At 31.5% G+C, this 14151-nt stretch overlaps 1 long non-coding RNA gene across 3 annotated transcripts; it reads right to left on the bottom strand.

Moving 5' to 3' along the window:
• Positions 1 to 10719: 10719 nt before the first annotated feature.
• Positions 10720 to 14146, bottom strand: LOC145124039 (uncharacterized). Of its 3 annotated transcripts, none has more exons than XR_013715482.1 (5): positions 13403 to 14146; positions 12879 to 13281; positions 12305 to 12417; positions 11393 to 11501; positions 10720 to 11060 (listed from the first exon to the last, which is right to left on the bottom strand). It is a non-coding gene; the product is annotated as an uncharacterized LOC145124039 (long non-coding RNA). The 3 variants fall into 3 exon arrangements; XR_013715481.1 differs by having other exon boundaries at positions 11393 to 11541; XR_013715480.1 differs by lacking the exon at positions 11393 to 11501.
• Between the last annotated feature and the right edge of the window lie 5 nt (positions 14147 to 14151).

Here is a 14151-nt window from a genome sequence, read left to right on the forward strand (position 1 = left end):
CAAGCTACCAGTCTTGTGTCCAAGACACTTGCCAATGACTCCTATCAAATATTTCCAGCCAGCAGGAAAACATTGACGAAGGGTATATTTATTTGGGTTACGATTACACTGAAGGGAGAAGTCATAGCCCATGGGTGGATGAATAGATCTGTATTTTACTTTAGAAGGGGTTCAGAATAATGATCCAATTGAGGAAGAAGTAGAACTTGGTGAATAGAGGTTGCAAAGATAAAACCCTAGAATGACCATCTCCAACAGTTCAGAGATAGTTTGAGCATTAACGTCGACAATGCAAGAGTAATAAAACTCACATACTTGTTTTGGATAGAAGGGCTCTGGAACATCGTAGAAGGCGTAGCAAAGAGGTCAGCTTTTATGAATTGAACAAAATCCTCGATCCTTGAGTCTTGATGTTGAGTTGGGATGACGTCTGAGAAGGCGACGTTGGTTGCTTGAATGACAATGGGAGCCTCATGAGTGTTGGGATCTTTGATGACATTTGCAATCGGAACAAAAGCGTATAGAAATCGAACCATGTTGATATTAGAGGGAAGCTTGAACACGGTAGCAGAACTTTGAAACAATGGAGAAGATGATGAGAAGGATTTTTCTGAGGGAACTTGCTTCGAATGCTTGGGGAACTTGTAAAAGTGACCTAGGAGAGAGAAATCTCTTATTTATATTCTAAAAGCCTCCACCTTTTCACGTAATCATCATTTGAGAAATAGGTACCGTAAAAATCTTGTATTCCAAGATGACTTTACACGTTCTGATCGTTATCCAAAAACTACCATTATAATCAGTGAACCAAGAAGTCAGCGAGATACACTAGTAGCGAGAATGAACAGCGTGTTATAAGACGCAGCGGAATGATAGGTGAGATTGTGATGTTTCCTAATAGTGTGTGATTTTGCTATAAATCATTGACATAGTATTGCGAAGTCTCATCAGCGTATGGCTTGTTACACTGAATCATGAACTTCTTTTATTATAAGAATAAGGACAATAGGGGAATGTTGCGTGTAATACACTTTGTTGATTAAATGTATCCATCGGCATAGAGATTCGAAGTTTTATCAGTGTATGGTTATTACAGTGAATCATGAACTTCTTTGATAGAAAAATTTTAGGTCAAGAGAGGATAGGTGCGTGTAATACATCACAATACATGATATACCCATCGACATAGATTTGTCAAGTTCTCATCGGCGTCTGGTATCATACGTTGAATCATAAAACTTTAAGAAGAATTTAAGGGCAAGAGTGGGTTGGTGTGTGTGTGATAAACTATGGCACATAGCTTAACCATCAGCACAAAGTTTCAAACTTTTATCAGTGTGTGGAATTACACAGTGAATCATTTATCTCTGTAAAGAAGACTTGTGGGAAAGAAATAGGATGTCTCAATTACGCTGAGATGAAATCAGCGTGAATCATTGACAGTGAGTGACTCGTCAACAATAGATGGTTTAGTCCATTTATGAGAGTCAACAAGACTATACTCGAAGGTTCCATTCTTTGTGAATCATGATAGAATAGATGAGGACCATTGTCTTGACAATGTGTTATTTGGATCTCAGATAGGAAGAGGTGAGACATTGAGAGCGTCTATGGAAATTAGTCATTCCATGCTACCTAGGTTCACTTCATCCCATTGCAACAGAAATAGGCTGCAGGAAGAGGCAAGAAGAATGTCCAGAAAAACAAGTTTAGACACAGTTCTTCCTTATCTTGAGTCGACCATAATATGCTCTATGTCGCACAACCTAACCAACAGCTTTAAGAAGAAGGATGTCGGTGCTGAAGAAAAGATGCAAAACCAACTTCAATAAGAAGATCCTGCACAAACGGGAAGGGGAGGTTAGACGAGATGATCTTTTCTCCGAAGGATGAGTAAAAATGATTAGCGTCAAAGAAAAGATAGATGATACAGTGACTAAGAGGTCAAGAGAGAAGAAAACACATAGTAAACATTAGACAAACATACAATGTATTCTCCTTTGGAAGACAAGTTAGAAATCTTATTTTTTTTAAACCAAAAAGCAATTTTTTTTTGTTTTTTTTATTTAAATCAGAAAAAAAAAATCATAAAAATGATGTTCAGAAGTTCTAGAAAGAGAAGAAGCAAAGTCAAGAAAGCATGTAAATGTCATTTTTCCTGAAAGCAGTGAGCACGATTGAGTTCTTTGAGTCAATGACTTTTTCTTTATCACAGCCGAGATGGACTTTGTAACCAGCGTCACACAGTTGACTGATTGAAATGATATTGTTCTGAAGACCTTTGACGTAAGACACATCCTTAAGCTCAATCGTTTTTCACTTTATTGTTCCAAGGCCTTTGACAGTTCCTTCGCTGTTATCTCCAAATGTAACCTTAGGACCATCTTTCTTCACATAGTTATTCAAGAGAGACTTGAGACATGTCATATGCCTAGAGCAACCATTGTCTAAGTATCAGATGTGCTCTTGACCCTGAAACATGGAGGAGGGGTTCCAATTTTTTATCTTTGATTCCCTTGCAGCTTGAAAAGGATCAACGTGAAACGTGCTGAAGCTACTATTGTATTCCTCAGAGAGGACTTCATCGATATTAGGCATAAAACCTTTGACTTTTGGTTTCTGTTTCTTTGGACTGATGGCCACATCCTCGACCATAGGTTGATATATGGGAACGTGTGGACCATTTTCAACGAAATGAGGGATCTTGTTTACTGTAGAGGATTTTGAATTATATGGAGAAGTCAGAAGACATGATAACTTGAATGTATCAAAAAACCTGCTCTGATACCACTTGAAGGTTCGTAGATCGGATACAAACAAATTATAATGAAGAACAAAGGATTATCACAAAGATTGTTGTTCACTAAGAAAAATTCTCACAAAGAGAACGGTCGCACAAAGCGGTGCACAAAACATCATTAGGGTTTAACCCTAATACAAGATTATATACGCTTACAATAATGGAAATCCCTTTATTTAAGGGATGTAATCTAATCTATGTATAGTATGATCCTAATCACTAAGATTACAGATCAGATATCTATTCTATAACTACAATAGTTAACCGACTAATATACAAAGGTGGACACGTTGTCACTGGTGCTATGATGGAGCTGGCTTTGGCGCTAACGCTGGTGGACAACGTGTAAAACTAGTTTGACTTATCAGATCATAATGTGTGACCTTACACTTCACCTCTCTCCTTAAGTCTTCTAATTACTAGGGTTTTGGGTACAAGCCATTAGAGGCACTAAGCTTTTGGTGCTTGCTTTCCAATGAACTTCAAAAGGATATTTGTGTGATTATTTGCTACAATAATCAAAAGGTATGTAACCCTAATCTAATATGAATTTTGATTTTCATAGCCTTCCTTTAGGGTTTCTTGATGTTCATAAATAATTGTTATCAATAGAGAAAACATAGATCCAATCTAGGTTGCATGTGAACTTAAGGGTTAAGTGTTTTTCCGCTCATATGTAATTTTTATAACCTAGAAATCTCATCAGTTTTTGGGCTAGCGTTTTTTTAGTCCAGTTTAGTTTTATGTTTGGGCCTCGTAACCTGGTCATTGAATTTTGGCAGCTTACCTGGTCAGTCTTGGTTTTTCGTTTAAGTCCGTTCTTAGCTCCTGTTTTCTATTTCTTCTTTTGTTACCGTTTAATGTAATGGATATAAATTAGCAGCTCGTTATTGAATAAGAGATGAATTTCAGTGCTATTTGTGTTCAATATCATATCACCTTGAGACTCTTCAAGTAAGGACATGATATAGACGTATGTTTGACTTCTTCATGTATTTAAATGATTTTTTTCTTATAAAAGGACGAATGAAGTATAATTTCATCTGGTTAGACTGTGAAGAGTGCAATGGCTGTTTGATATTTGTTGATCGATTCAATGTCCGACAGATTAAGGCACATCCCTAAATTTAACCGTAAGAGGCGTACCAGAGGAGTCAAAACTGAAATGAGTCAAAGGTTTCTATAATGATATCAAACAGGATGAATCTGACCGAGTTAGACCCAATCCCTTATTAGATTCAGTAAGAGAGGCATATCAAACAATTTCTAAATCTTCATGTTCTTTCATTAGTTCACACTTGTGAATTATTCCGTAAATTACTAAATTACTAGAATAGTTAAATCAATAATGAATCATAAGTAGCTTTGCAGCATGGTTTGTTCATTTTTCAGTGTAGGTTTTTTATTTTTCTTTGGGTCACAGATATATGGTACAGTTTTGTGACTTTGGTAGATTTATGATATATCATGACATGTGATTACAATAATAGAAAAAATATGGATATAATTAACATTTTTAGTAAAAGAAAAATAAAGAGAAATTTGTTTGATATAGGTTGTATAATATCAATATTTATGTATAGTTTGGACGCAAAGATTGGCTAGTTGTAATTATATTTCAAGTGTCCTGTTAAATTAGTGTCTACTCAAATCCCTATATATACATGTTATTTCAAGTCACTAGTAGAACATTAAGAATTGTCTATACTCTATACTCTATATGATGGCTCCTAAGCTGCTTTTTGTTGTTGTATTTTTTGGTTTTTTAATTTGCACGATTGATATTGTTGATGGTAGAAAGGTTGATGGAGATGAGAAGACTTCTCTTGGACGGAGAACTACTACTGCCGTAATTATTAACAATGTTATCAACAACAGCAATGGCGAAAATGGAACCGACGGAGGCGGCGGCGGTGGTGGCGGAAACGGAGGCGGCGGCGGTGGTGGAAACGGAGGCGGTGGCGGTGGTGGCGGAAATGGAGGAGGCGGCGGCGGCGGTAACGGCGGCGGCGGTGGAGGCAATGGCGGTGGTGGAGGAGGCGGCAACAGCGGTGGTGGTGGAGGAGGCGGCAACGGCGGCGGCGGCGGTGGCGGTGGTAGCAACATCGGTGATGACAAATGATCTTATAATGTAAATGCAACTTTATAGAATAAGTGGGGGAGCAAACAGCTTGCTAAGTCCCGATCTACTCTTAAGTAAAAATGCATGGTTTGACTTTGTATCAACTATGCATGTTTATATCTTCTTATTTAGTATATATATATATATATATATATATATATATATATATATATATATATATATATATATATATATATATATATATATATATATATATACCATGAAATCAATAAAGGCATTTGTAATATCTCCATCCATGGTAACATCTATATTTATTTACTCTTTATCAACTCAAACTATAAGCTTGCCACCATTGTTAACAAGTCATAAATATTTTAGATCTCCAACAGCATCGGTACAAACAGATATGAATTATCCATACAAAACTAATAATGAGTTATGGTTCAATGTAAACTAAGGAACATAAAATAGCAAAAGGAAGCAAGACTTATAAACTAACACAAATCTTACATAATATATGAATAAAGACAATGAAGAAAAACAAGAACAAGATTCATGAATAAAAATGTGGTAACGGTTTTGATTTTGAAAACGTAATGGTTTAGTTTTAGGAAAATCATGGGTTTAATTTTGTCTTGTGTGATTGCTTAATAAAATAACAACAATCGGAAATCCTATTGGAATGGGGTATGGTGAGGTAGGAATGCATCACATTAATGACCTCCAAAAAGGGTGAAATGTATTTGCTACTGCTGATTGCTTAATGATCTTTTTTATTAAGGATGCTATGTAAAAGAACAAGTCAATTGACTACCACCGAGGATAGGCAGGATAGGCAGAGTCGCATGTAGAGCCCTATAAACTTTCGGGTCCGATTCACCTTTTCCCGTTTTAAATGATTATTTTGTTTTGGCTAAACCTGAAAAACAAAACAAAATACTCACTGGGCCAGATTTGTAATTTACTCATAAATTTATAATGGAATATATTAATTTAATCATACATACTTTATTTAGTAAATAGAAGATAAAACAATGATTTTTGTTGAACATTTAACCAACATGTTAGTACTTTGAAAAGTATTTACGAGTTATGATAGATGACATATCAATGAAATTCATATTGTGACGTTTGATAAGCGACAATACAATTATATTTGTTTTTGCGACGTTTATTTCACTATAATATATAAATGTATAATACACAAACTTAGTTAATAGTTAGAATAAAAGCGTGTATGAAATGAATTGCTATAATCTTTCATATTCGAGTTATAATTTGCTAACAAATAATTGTAGAAAAACTACAAATTTGAGCTTTTCATGATTGGTTGATTGACAAAAATATTGTTTTCTTTTCTTAAAAATATAATAGTTTAGGATCTTTTGGTTGTGGAAAACTATTTTTATTTTCTTAAAAAACATTTTCAAAAAATGGAAAGTTGTCATTTTCAGTGTTTAAAGAAAATTTTAGAAATCTTGTTTGGTTGAAACTAACGGAGTTTTCAATTTCCATTTTAGGATATTAGAAAACGTTTTTGGTTGTACATTTTCTATCATTTTTTGTTTTTCCAAATATTACAATATTAAACATATTTTAGCAAAAATAAAACAAAGTTTTAATATAAGATTATGAACATAATCTTTAATGTATAATTAAAAATAAACATAAAAAGAAAGCATTTTCAAATTAGACAATTTTTATTACTATTATGATATTAAGATTGCAAATATCTTTCATGATTTTGTGGGGTGGGTCATGGGTGTGTATGAGGATATAAGGTGGATGGATACGATGTTGTGGGGGGTGGGGGTGAGGAAGATGTGGGGATTGAGGTAGGGGATGTGGGTGTGGCATAGTTTGCAATAAAATACATTAATTTCTCTTTTCTTTGGAAAATTAGAAAATTTTTCACGACCAAATGTATCCGTAATAATTTGCAATAAAATGCACTAATTATGTGTATACTTCAATTAAAAAAAACTAGGTTTATGATTTTTCAAAAGGTCACAAAAATATGGCGTAGTTTTTGATGATTTTGGTAGATTTCGATATATCATGGCACTACAATATTAAAAAAAACTAAAAGGATGGGTATAAGCGTACAATTAACAATTTTTATCAAAGAAAAATAAAGAGAAATTCTTGGATGTTTTGTTAAATCGTATTGGTTACATAGAATAGGCATAATTAATATTTATGTATAATTTTGGACGCAAAGATTGTTTAATGTAATTACATCTCAATTGTCATGTTAAATTACTGTCTACATGAGTCCCTATATATACAACACATGATTTGGTTATCTCTTATATCAAGTCACTAGTAGAACATCAAGAAAAGGCTACATGTATTGATGGTTACTAAGCTTTTTGTTTTTATATTTTTTGGTTTTTTGACCAACACAATTGATTTTGTTGGTGGTAGAAAGCTTGTTGAAAAGGAGAAGATTTGCCTTGAACCACGCATGTGTTTTCCACTTCCACCGGAAACTGATCTTCCCCCACTGTGTCTTCCACTCTTTCCACCAGCACTAATTCCACTAGTTATAATTGTGATAGACATGTATATTCTATGTAAGATATATTGTATTTATCATGGAAATCCTTTCCCTAATTTACATAGGTTACTTACCAAATTATGAGTGTTGAATTTGTTATATATTGAGAGGTGGTCGATGGAATGAAATATTCAAAGATTTGGGAGCAAACAACTTGCTTACTTTATTTGCTTTTAAGTAAAAATGCATGGTTTTTATTAATTTTTTATATACAAGTTGGGGCTAGCCACTTGACTAATAATGAGGTTTCTAATCTAACAACTAACTAGGAGGTCCTGGGTTCAATCCCAGACATATAAATTAGTCGTATCTTGAATTTTAAGAGGTATAGGTTACAAAGTTTTTTGTACAATTAAATCAATTATACATAAATAATTCATTAATACTTGCCAAAAGTTTCAAAACTTGAATTAAGGAAAGTAATTAAGAAATTCAATTTTGAGCAAAATGAAAATTTTAAAATATTAAATTCATTTATATAAATGAACTTATATTTATTAAAACTAGATATCAATATTAATTAATTTACATCAATAATATAAACAGACAATATAAATATAAGGTATAAATGTAAATATTTTATTTAAAATTGGTAATTTTTTATTACATAATAACTAATAATAAATTTAATAATTATTTTACCGTAAGAAATTATTTGCCAAAAAAACTATTTATCGTCGCCGCTTTGCGCGGTCACACATGTCGTGTGTGTGTGTGTGTGTGTATATATATATATATATATATATATATATATATATATATATATATATATTATATATACTAGATTATGACCCGCGTAAAACGCCGGGGAACATATAAAAATATAAAAAATAAAAAAGCTTGCACAATAATAATAATAATAATAATAATAATAAGATAAAGTAACAGAAAACATACTTGACGTTATTGGTAATATTGAAATGTGTGAATATCTATAATTGTTGAAGGATCTCTTTGTAGACAACATGTTTCTTACCGGTGACGCGAGAAACGACATATAACTGATCATGAGTGGAGACGAGTCTACGCAAGTATTGCAAGGTTATTTGTATAATATGATTTGTCTATACTCTATACAATTGATTAAACATTACATGGTCTCAAATAAGCAATAGTTACTTGAAATATGGATGTAGAAACAATAGACCGATTTTACTTTCTTTTGTAGCATCACACATTCACTTATTTTTATTTTAGCGTTGTATTACGAAAAATCTATCATATTATAGTTATATAATTCAAACAAATTTGTTTAATTTTATTTTTATATATTTATAGACAATGCATTAGGAGCAATATACATTTGGTGATATGTTTATTATAACAATCCTACTTTCAAGTACATTACTATGTTTTATAGAGTTTTAAACTTAATTACAGTACTTAAAAATTATTATGACATAATTGTAGTTTAAAAAAATTATGAAATGATTGTAGTTTTTAACTTATTGAATATTTTTTATTTTTTCATTTGGAAAGGCAAATCAACTTTACTCCTAAACTACTCCAAAATCCACATATGTCCCTGACGGGACTTGAATTTGTCAACCTTAATAGTAAAAATGACCCTATAAGCACATAAACTTTTGATAAATACCAACACCCTAAGAAAACATAAGAAATGTATTATTATGCATACTAACAAAGGCCCGTACACAAAGACACATACACAATGAGATAGTTTTTAGAGCAATTTATGGCAACTTTTGGCATCACGTCAAAATTGTGCAAAAAGAGCATTTCCAGAGCAATTTATAGCAACGTATTTCCATTAAATGGACATTTGTATATCAAGTAAAATGGACTAAAGCGAACACATTTTGGTCAAAATGAGATAGTTTTTGAAAAGGTAAAATTGACAAAAATGTGGCCATTTTGGCATCAGGTCAAAATTGTGCTATAAAAATAACACAGACCCTAAAAAAATTGTAATCATTAATCATAAACTGCAAACAATTATTCTATTAAAACATTAGACGTTTTTTCCGCAAGTCTATCATCGTTAGCTATAATCCATTTTACTTGATACTAAAATGCCCGTTTTAATGACAAATTGCTTTGAAAATGCTATTATTGCATCATTTTGACCTAATGACAAAACAATCTCATTTTGACCAATTTGAGTAAAATGTCCCTTCATGACTTAGGCTCTAATTTTTTTTTTATGCAAGCTTCATTCCATCACTTTAGCTACATACAAATTTATAATATTAAAACATCTTAAAAACCAAATATAAGATGCTATAAAAATCAATAAAAAATGTTGATTTTTTTTCGCTTAAAATATAGGATGCTATTTTTGGTGTCAAAAGTAGCATGTTATTTTTACCCTAAAAACTAAAGTAGAGCGTTATTTTTGTCTAGAAAATGAAAGTAGCAAGCTATTTTTTCGGCTTAAAATGAAATTCATGTTATTTTTGTCTAACAATGGAAAATATAATGCTATTTTTTTATAAAATGAATTTAGTGTGCTATTTTTTCATTGAATTTTGAAATAGCATGCTACTTTTACGTTAAAATTAAAGTAGCATGCTGTTTTTTTCCTTCAAATTGAAAGTAGCATCTTGTTTTTGTCTTAAAATTAGAAGTGACATGATATTTTTTTCTTGATAATGAAAGTATTTGATATAAAAATACATACTTTTGACATCTCCTGCCTTCTTTTATGCTTACTTGTAATTATAAATTCTAATGCTTTTATCAAGTATCAATGCTCAAGATCCATCGTAATGCAAAAAACTAATAATTGAAAATTAGGTACTATATGGATTATATGAAAACCATTAGTCTATAAGTAGTTATGATGTTTGTAGTTTCCAATCTTAATGTCATTAATGAGTAGTAACTGACATGATAAAAACATACATTAACAATGTCCATGTTAAGTGTAAGATATTTGGCACTATGTATCTTAAGTACAACAATGGAATAAGAAAAAATAAAATTGGATGTTGTACATGTAATACACAAATAAATAACACCTAAGTATGTTTGGAGCTAAGATTTGTGGTTGTGTTTTATAATACCATCTTCAATCCATTACACCACTTCTTGGACCAAAATTATATACTATTTACTATAAAAACCATTTTTTATTTTATCAAATGAACAAAAATACATTAAGTAAATATTACACATGTTTTATATAAAATATGTTAATTGTGTGTTTTTATTTACGTTAATTTTGTGTTTTTATCCAATACTATAGTGCTTTAAATTATTAAAAAGCATTAAATTATTGAATAAGTAAGAAAAATAAAATTTTAGCTTAATATATACCATAAATTAATATCCATTTAATTTATAATATAACATATTACATATAGAATATCATTACATAAATAATAACTTAAAATGTACAAAATTAAAGTTGAATAACAAAATCATACACCAAATTTGTAAATGGATAGTATAGTTCCATAAAGAAACAATTTTACCCTTTTCTTTCAAAAGTCATTCTTCCTTGCCAACACGTCTTCTCAGTGCATTCATTAATGACCCAAAATATAACGCAAAAACAATGCATGTAATTGTGATTACATTGTAAGGTATGCTAAAATCAAGGGTAGTCAAAGGAACAAAAAGCACTTCTTTGTTGCTATTTCTTGCATTTCGTCCTGCAATATTTTCCAAGTACAAAGTCTCAAATACGTGCAAATAGACACAATAGTGAAATGGAACAAAATATAGAGGATACAAAATCTTTGACAAATAATATTCAGTTAAATGCAAGAAATAGCAACATACTTTCATTTTTCCTATTAAACATTATACTTTGAAAAATCTACCAAATTATAATAATACAGTTCAAATACAAAGCAATTTGAATGGTATAATTGGTTAGATTTTGCAAAGGATACTGTTCTAATAAGGAATCATTTGAAAGTACAATGTTGCAATAGAAAGAAATAAAAGTAGGATGTTATAATATACAAGTAAACGAAAGTACATTGTTATTTCTTGCATTTAAATACATGCATCTTAGACACCATAGGTGACTTGATCGAAGAATTGTCCTGTTTATATTGCATGCGTGTGTACTGTAGAAGTCGGGGTGGCTGATTATGGCAGATGGGATGTCAAATCCCTAGTTAGCATCTGGTGGATACTCATTTATAAGCAAGAAAACATGTGGTACAAGTAACAAAACAGTAAGTACAAGTAAATTGAGCACACTTTTAAATAATAAAATTTAGATGAAACCTGTACTTTTTCAAATTCTAAAGTTAATGAAGCTGATTTCATGTCACAAGGTAATTTCAAGCTCATTTCCATTAGTGCGGGGACAACTTATCTCTAGAATGCATTGTTTTGTTTTGTTCCTATAATGTAATGTTTAAAATGACCAAATACTAATTTTAATATGTTTTGACTAATTAAAATGACCAAAATGACAAAAATAGTATTATATGGTCAAGTTGACAAAGTACCAACTGTGTTCTTTTGTACCTTATATGTCGAATTTAAAATTACCAAAATACTAATTTTTACTATATGTTTTACCTGATTCAAATGAGAAAAATGACCAAGATGACAAAATATACTTAAATGGTCAAAATGATCAAAACGGTCAGACTGTGATCTTTTGTTACCATAATGTCATGTTTAAAATGTTGCGACTTTGTAGTTCTATTTTGAAGAAAATATGTGACTTTTTTTGCTATACACAGTTTTTTTTGCTATAAAGTTTAACATAACGGTTTTTTCCTTAATATCAAGTAATGAAGACTAATAACATGACACTATTCAAAAGCATAAAAAACATATAATCAATACAAAAATATGTAATCACAAGCATGGAAATGTTGATTAAAAGAAAAAATACAAAATTTCAATGCCAAAGAAGTAGAAATACTTTTACCTCAACAATTTTACAATTTGCAGTGTCCTTTACCCCATCCTAAATTTTTAGGAACTTATAAAATAAATTGAGTGATTATTTAGTTGTAGGTCCTGAGGTCTTCATCCAAGTCACTGAAACCACCCAAAAAAATCCATTAAACACAATACAAATTTCAGTTAAATACATGTGTAAATACATGGAATTTGGTCAATCTTTCCCATATAATGTTCAGAAGTCATGGATAAATACATGTATAAATACATGGAATTTGGTCAATCATTCCAATATAATGTTGAGAAGTCATGGATGGAAGGTGGAGATACCAATCCTTCCATTATACGAAATAGAAAAAACTACAATCAGGCCTGGAAACAATGAATCCACACAAATTAGTATTATACAAACTTAAAAAGGGAAAGAAGTTACTGCAATGTATCCTATCTACATTTCTTTTAACAATGGCTGGAAATAAAAATGAAACTGTAGACCATATATGAAGCTTAAGAGATGAAAATGAAAATCATACATGCATCAAAACATCACCCATAAAGGAAACAAATTGTATTAATTTTCATAATAAAATGGTGTTAACCTTGACTGAATTAACAATTATGAGATGAAAACTGAACAAAGTGTGGGAACCCTCGTCAGATAGCTTCATTTTGTAGAACACATCCCGCGGAATAAAGGTCAGGCGATTCTGAAATCAAAAACCCCAAGAAACTAAAAGAATCGGGTTTAGGTTTAGAATAAGATAAACGTAAAATTGATTTTGCATCAGTATGTGTGAACGATGGTGTTTGAGAAACTTACTGAGTAGGTTTAATTGTTCAGGTGTCTAACTCCTTTTTCTATTGCAAGTATCTTAGAAAATAGATTGGTAATATATATAACATATGTACATGTAATTGAATATAAACTTAGGAGTCCTATGAAAAACTCGCATAAAAGGAACTTACATGACTGATAGAAGTTTGTTTTGTTATTACTCCCACCTGTTGAAAAAATAATAATAATCCGCAAGAAAGAGGATTAGGGTTTTAGTGTGAGGGTAAGTAACATAGATGGGATGGGTGAATTTTGAGAGACGGGGAATGAGTATTCTGATATACAGACCTCTGAAATCGAATGAAGTCGTAGTCGAATTCCAATTTGAAGTTAAACTTGCTTCTCAATTCTGCAATTTATTTGTAGTTTGTTCTACCCTTTTTCCTTTTTTCCTTTTCAGTATCGATGGTAGTGGTAGTGGTGGTGCAGTGGCGGCTAGGTTTAGAGAGAAGACGATATGTATTGGTTTATGGGATCAAATCAAGAAGAGCAAAATTGAAATTGAAATACGTTTTTGGTGAAGGGCATATCGCCAATTCTTTGGTCAAGATCTTCTCTGATTGAAAATCATAATATTTGTGAAGTGTCTGTGTTTGTGATTTTCAAATCAGAACAAAAGAAAGTGTAAATCTTCTTCTTCACTTTCGATCCATGGGGGTGATGTTTAAGGGTTTGGAGATTTGCGAGGAAAAGGGAATAATTTATGGAAAATTCGAGAAATCAGCCTGCGGGATAGGGAGATTTGCCGTTTTAAAATTTTAAATTGCTGAAAAATTAGGAAGAAATAATAAATATGTTGGATTTAGGTTTCTATGTGCTTTGGTAACCATAATGTCAGCAAAATGATCAAAGGTGGAAAATTAAGGATTGAAGTGTTTTGTTTCAATTTAGAATTAAAGGTTCTCTATAAACAAGGACTATGCCTTAAGAATGGAGCAAAATGGGGTGAGGTGGATGAGTGTGGAATACGACGGGAAAATGGGGCGAGGTGGATGAATGTGGAATATGACGGGATTTTTGATGGATTTCTATGGAAT

This window comes from Lactuca virosa, chromosome 7, assembly GCF_052849685.1.
Source record: "Lactuca virosa cultivar CGN04683 chromosome 7, Lactuca_virosa_CGN04683_v6, whole genome shotgun sequence".
NCBI classification, from domain to species: Eukaryota; Viridiplantae; Streptophyta; class Magnoliopsida; order Asterales; family Asteraceae; genus Lactuca; species Lactuca virosa.